Source organism: Bufo bufo, chromosome 10, assembly GCF_905171765.1.
Source record: "Bufo bufo chromosome 10, aBufBuf1.1, whole genome shotgun sequence".
Taxonomy (NCBI): Eukaryota; Metazoa; Chordata; class Amphibia; order Anura; family Bufonidae; genus Bufo; species Bufo bufo.
In genome coordinates this window covers 100,678,470-100,685,691 of record NC_053398.1, presented here as the reverse complement: position 1 = coordinate 100,685,691, position 7,222 = coordinate 100,678,470, and positions in this window count along the sequence as shown.

The following is a 7,222-nucleotide window of genomic DNA, read 5'->3' as shown; positions in this document are numbered from 1 at the left end:
TATAACATCACAGTATTCCTAGCATCGCCTTCTAGCGTGCTCAAAGCAAGCGCTGTCTTTACGTGCTGCATCACATTACATAGCCTGACAGCTCACTCCAGTCTTTCCTTCAATCTTCCATCAATACATTTGCACCATTAAACTTCAGGAGGTGTCTAAGCAAGGCTCCCACTGAAACTGCACATGCGGTCTCACCCTTTGATGCGGATGTTCCCTCCGCTGTCTAATTCTACGTCCATCCTGCCAAACTATGCCACTTGTATGGTGCAGGACAAGTGCAGGAAACTGGAAGCGTTTTTTCTTATCATAGGATTTTACTGTAAAACTGGCATTAAATAAAGGATAACTGTCACGGACGTTCCCGCGACAGGTGGCAGGAGATAGGTGAGACTGGCAACACATGGTTTGATCTGACATGTTTTCCATTTGGATCAAATGATGTCTGTGTTGTTTTTGGTGCTTGCTACACCTTCTTTCCCCCGGTGTGGCTATTATGGTCATTTAACCTTCTCTAGATATTGTTGTTTCTCCCACTATGCTATGCGGTTTATAGCTTCAGTTTGAGTTGTGGATAGCTGGTGTGTGGATCTCGGCTGAGTTCCTGGTGCTGCCATAGCCACTTGAAGTTAGGTGTTTTCTTTCCCTTTTGTATTTTGTTTGGGTTATTTTGTGTGTTACATTTCCATGTCATTTGTATTAAGGCCTGAGGGAAACTCCTGTTCGTCCTTCCTTTTGGAGGAACAGATTGTCTCAGTCCTGACATTAGTACCAGGGTCCTATAGGGTGAGTTAGGACACTCACCTACCTCTGGGGTCTGTTCATACTGGTAGTTAGTCTGGACTTTGATTAGGGTTTTACTAGGAGGTGTCCATTTATTTTCCCTAGTTTCCAGACCTTATTTCCTCACCACTTTCGCTGCTATGTTCAGTGTGGTGTTTCCCTCCCACACCTGAACGTGACAATAACACTTAGAACAGAGGAATATTATATTGGACAAATAACTCTGGGGTAACCCTGTCTTCAGCCGCGCGCCTGTGTAAGGGGAGTCTCCCTCTCCCTCACACGTCATCTCTCAGGGTATAGAAATGAACAATATCTTTTTAACAACAACTAAGACACTGGGAGCTGATTCTAAAATGACAATGTCTAACAAACTTAAACCACATATATTCCCTGTCCTGGGGAATGCTACGCTCACCGTTGCTGCCTGCAAGTGCATCTCACTATGGCCAACGGCCCTCACTAGGTCTTCTCAGGACTCACTGGTTATATCTGGTGTGCACTGCACGGTTCACCTGCCAGCCTCTGTCCCTGTTGGTAAACCAAAGTGTTATAGCTGGCTGGCACTCCACCATTTCCAGGGATCCGGTGCTCAGTGATGGGATGAAATGTCCCTCAATTATATAGAAAAAAATCACGGCACTCGGAAGTATAATGCAACTTAATATAGAGCATTTATTTCATCTATATGAAATTTATAACAGATAAGGCCAACGTTTCGGTCCATCCCGGACCTTGATCATGGCCTATAAAAATATGTATAATACAAATGAAAGTCATACATGTGAGCAAAAAATAGAAGGAGGAGGAAAGGAATGAGGAAAAACAATAATGATAATGGGGAGGGGTAGTCTCTGTGAGGAACATAGGTATATATCATATAAAGAAATCATCAGCAAAACCGTAGACAATTAGACATATAAAGACCAATTAATATGATTAGAAAAGTACAGTAAATCAAAATTTGTAGCATGGTAGTTTAATAAATATTCTGAACAAGATCCTGCTGGTCATAAGAAAGGCATAAGTGAAAATGGCCTAATGCTGTTTTAATATATAGTCTGCGCAATATACTACTGGTCAAAGAGAGACTGACATAAGTGGAATTCGCCTACTGCTTGAGTATTAAAAAGTTGGTGAGAAATATATTATGAGCCCAGAGTATAGCCTGAAATAGCGCTGAAGTATAGGTAAACTGTCAGTACATTTATCAAGTTATGAGGAGAGATTTAGATGTACATACCGGAAAGGCAGGAGCGTGCTGTGTGCTGGATGGCGTTGCGCTAACTGTACTGCGCATGCCCCATTTTAAAGCGGTACTTTGGCGCTCTGGATGGGTTACATGATTAACGTCTGACTTCACTACATATGCGCAAAGTGGGCTGATATGTGCCAGTGATACAGCTCAGAACCATGTAGATAAATGGAAATCAAGTAAACGGCCAATGTAGAATAAATAGCGACCTGACTATGTGCGAACAGCACAGTCACCAGACAGGACATATATCACAAAACATCTAAATCATACAATAGGATTAATAATTAAAATAATTAATAATTAATTAATAATTAAAAGAAACATATAGGTCATACAAACAAACAAGGTATATGTTAGGACATAATCGCATTAAGGGTACTTTCACACTTGCAGCAGAGTGATCCGGCAAGCAGTTCCGTCGCCGGATTTGCCTGCCGGATCCGTCAAAATCAACATTACCGGACATTTTTCATGCAACGTATCCGTCGTTCCATCGACAGAAATTCAAGCTGGATCCGTCAATCCGTTGCATACCATAGACACTTTTTGACGGATCCGTCTGTCGGATCCGTCGTAATAGCGGATCCGTCTGTTCCGTTTTCTTCCATTTTTAAACAGAAAGACGGATCCGGTATTAAAATTTTAGAGATAAAAAGATGCAATCTGTTAAGCAAATACTACAAGTGGCTATAAAAGACAACCGAAGGTCACTTACCACTCAGAAGTTCCTTCTGCAGATTGCAAAGATGATGCCGGACCATATTAGTTTTGGATTTCAGGCTCTAATTCTGGTTTCACGCTGGAGAAGACGTCTTCGAGCCAGACGGTGTAGAAAGCGTCGCTATTGGGTGCATCCAATAACCTCTGCAAGAATAAAAAGGGGAGTTTTTGAAACTCTATTTCCCGAATTGAGGGATCATCCTGAAAAATTCTTTAACTACTTACGGATGACAGTAGAAGGTTTTGATAATCTTTTACAACGTGTGTCACCTCACATTCAAAGACAAGACACCACTTTCCGCCGCTGTGTTTCCCCAGCAGAACGCCTATTGTTGACCATAAGGTAAAGTACATACTTATTATATATAGTACCAATTAATTTCTGTAAAAAATTTTTAAAGCTGCTCTTTGGTAGTGTGAAACTATAAAAGTTTTTGAACCAAAATTTTTTCAGTTTTTCTGGGATCACTGTACAAAGTGCCTAATTTTGGCCACAATTGATGCTCAGCATTATTATTTTTAATTCTACATCTTGTATGTTAAAGTTTTAATCCATATAATGGTCATTAACGATGTAGAATGAACTGTGATCAATATCGGTCACCATGGAGAAGAAACCTTTATCGTTTTTTTTTTTACTAATTTTTTTATTGCCCACATAAAAAATCTTGTCCAAAGAAAAAAATTTAAATAAGGTCCCATAGAATTGTGTCCAATTGATATACCTTGTATATTATGTTTTTTTTTAATCTAATACCCTAATATTTTTATTTTTTTACGTTTCTTGCAAGTGGAGAAAGTTTCAGCTCACTCCATTTTCAATTTCGCCTTGGCATATCGACTGTTTCCATAATTGTGAAGGAGACATGCCGTGTTTTGTGGGATCAACTGCATGATGAATTTATTCCACATCCAACTAGACAGCATTGGACAGAAATTGCAGAAAAATTTTGGGACATTTGTCAGTTTCCCAACTGCATAGGTGCGGTAGACGGGAAAGATATTAGAATAATCAAGCCCCAAGGAACCGGATCAGAGTTTTACAACTACAAGAAATATTTTTTTCGATAATCCTAATGGCCATCGCAGATGCACAATATCGTTTTGTTGCCGTCGACGTAGGGGCCTATAGACGCACCAACGATTCAATGGTATTTAAAAATTCTTATATGGGCCGTAGTCTATATAACAGACAATTTGATTTTCCTCTGCCTCAACCACTGCCAGGTACTGATGCCCCACCCATGCCGTTTGTATTGGTTGGTGATGAGGCCTTCCAAATGTGTGGAAATCTTCTGAAACCGTATTCAAGCCGCGGATTAGATTTAAAAAAAAGCACATACAACTACAGCTTGACCAGGGCTCGAAGGATGGTTGAATGCACATTTGGAATTTTGGTCGCAAAATGGAGGATTTTCACCAAACCAATTCATATGAAGGTTGAATCGGTGGACGAGGTTGTAAAGTTTGCTGTTGTGTTACACAAGTACCTCCTTAAAAAGAACCACTCAATTTGGAACAGATACCGGAGGACAGCGAGATGGCAAGCATTGAAAGTTTTGGACCTCGGTCAAGTGTTGCGGTTTCACGGATGAGAGACTGTTTTGCGGATTATTTTTGCTCGGAAACAGGAAGGGTGGACTGGCTGGACCGATTTGTATAAACATTTTGCGATAAATTTTCAAATAACCGTTAATTTCTGTTTATTTGGCGGTTTTTACAGTTTGTTGTATTTGTTTTCAATTTGATTTGTGGTTCAATAAATATTGTTTTTCTACGTACTTGAAATTTTCATTTCATATATTTTTTGCCCACGATAGAGGAGAAACACATTATTTCGTTGCTACACTGACGATGTTATATTATGTGAGGCATGTTTATAGAGACTCATTTTCAATCTTCCCACGAGAGAAGCGACACATACTTGTGGTACTCCACTGGCGCAGGTAGATTTTGTCAGGCCTGTTATGTAGTGAGGTTTAATCTGCCCACGCTAGAAGAGCGACACATACTTGTGTCGCTCAACTGGCGCAGGTAGATTTTATCAGGCCTGTTATGTAGTAATCTGCCCACGCTAGAAGAGCGACACATACTTGTGTCGCTCCACTGGCGCAGGTAGATTTTATCACGCCTGTTATGTAGTGAGGTTTAATCTGCCCATGCTAGAAGAGCGACACATACTTGTGTCGCTCAACTGGCGCAGGTAGATTTTATCAGGCCTGTTATATAGTAATCTGCCCACGCTAGAGGAGCGACACATACTTGTGTCGCTCCACTGGAGCAGGTAGATTTTATCAGGCCTGTTATGTAGTAATCTGCCCACGCTAGAGGAGCGACACATACTTGTGGATGGGGATAGGGCATGGATGGGGGATAGGGCATGGACGGTGGATAGGATGTGGTGCTGTACTTGCCACAAGACACTGCCCACCTGTCTTCGGGTCTCAAACAGCTGTTCGGGCGTAAATCGTTCCATCACGGGGAGCAACGATAACCAATAGTGATGCACAGGACCCAATTGTGACGTATGCACCGCCCCCTCCTGCAGACGTCGCACTGTGTCCTCCAAAGCAGCAACTCTATTGGTGAATCCCATCAAGGACTCGTAAACGAGCCTTGTGAGATCCTCGTAGTCTGCCTGACGGCTCCTACCGGTCCTCTGGCGATGCATCAATACCTCAAAAAGTGGTGCCATTGTGGCCATTGTTGAGTCGCCAGAGGGCACAGGTAGGGGAACATTGAGGTCCCGACCAGCTGTTGGAGTAGGACGAGAGGGACCCGCGGTGGGCGGCTCTTCAGGGACCGCCTCTGGTGCTCCAGCCTCTGGAAGGACTTCACGAGGAGGTTCGTGCGCCCGAGTACTGCTAGATATGCTGTAAAGGAAACAAAAAAAATTTTAAGAAAAAATAGGGAACTATATGTGGATGTCCCGGACAGAGTGTCAAATGACAGTCTGCCTGGGCCACACACATAGATTGGAGATTAACATTCATAATTATTATAAACATTAGAGCTTACCTTCGCAGCTGTAGGGTTCGACGTAGGAAACCTAATGCAGCCGCATACTGGTACGGCCGCTTTTGGCTCCCTCTTGAACCACTCGGGCGCTTGACCTCCTCGTTATAGTCCTTCTTATAAAGGTCCCTCATTGACCGCCACCGCACCAGGATCGTTTTCCATGTCCACAAAAAAATTTATCAAGATAAAATAAAATTAATATTATAGATATTTTTTATCATACATCAAAAATGGTTTAGTATTTGATTGAATCTGCCACAACAATAAAAAAAATATTGATGTTCACTATAGGTAGCAGTGACCAACTTCAACCAGACACAAAACCAATTTTTAATGAAAAGTACACATGAGCATTATACTACTGTATACTTACGGCACTCCTCCCGTTCACTGTCATTGAGGTCGTCCCAATTAGGCACTAAAACTTCGCATATCTCAAACCAGAGTAGCTGGGTAGCATGATGGTCTGCGTGGCGGTGGTCCGTGTGGTCCCACAGTGGTGGTCTGTCCTCCACCATCTGGATGAGGAGTTAATTGTCGATAATACAACCGCCAAATTCCTCCTCATCCGTTCTGGTGGAGCCTCTGGAACCCTAAAAAAAAAATTAAAAAATAATAAATAAATTATAACCTCATGTTTGACCGATTTGCAATTAAAAAGACTCACACGAACACGACCGCCGCGTGCTCCCCAACTTCCTCTGGCTTTTGATTGACGACCTCTATTGGAGTCAACGGGACGAGTGGCCTGTAATAGAAATAACAATAATAAAAAAAAATCAAATATACAAAATATAATATTGAGCCAAAAAAAATAAATATATATATATATATATATAAAAAATGTACCACTTGCTGTCCTCCACCACCGACTTCCTCCTCTCCAGTGGTCTCTGGGCCGGGAGTCCTCTCCTCCGCAGATGATGACTGTGAAATAAAAAAATGAAATATTTATAATGCGTTCATAATGTTATAATGCTGAATGCTTCCAAAAATTTTTTACCGTATCATGTCTACGACGACGTCTTGGAGGAGAGGTCCCGGCCTCAGTAGAAGATGATGAGCCTGTAGACAAAAAAATGTATAAAATTTGATTTGAACTATTGTTAATACAAAAAACCCACACAAATAATACCTAGGCCTCATGCACACGACCGTTGTGTGCATCCGTGGCCGTTGTGCCGTTTTCAGTTTTTTTTCGCGGACCCATTGACTTTCAATGGGTCCGTGGAAAAATCGGAAAATGCACCGTTTTGCAACCGAGACCGTGATCCGTGTATCCTGTCCGTCAAAAAAATATGACCTATCCTATTTTTTTGACGGACAACGGTTCACGGACCCATTCAAGTCAATGGGTCCGTGAAAGAACACGGATGCACACAAGATTGGCATCCGTGTCCGTGATCCGTGGCCGTAGGTTAGTTTTTATACAGATGGATCCGAAGA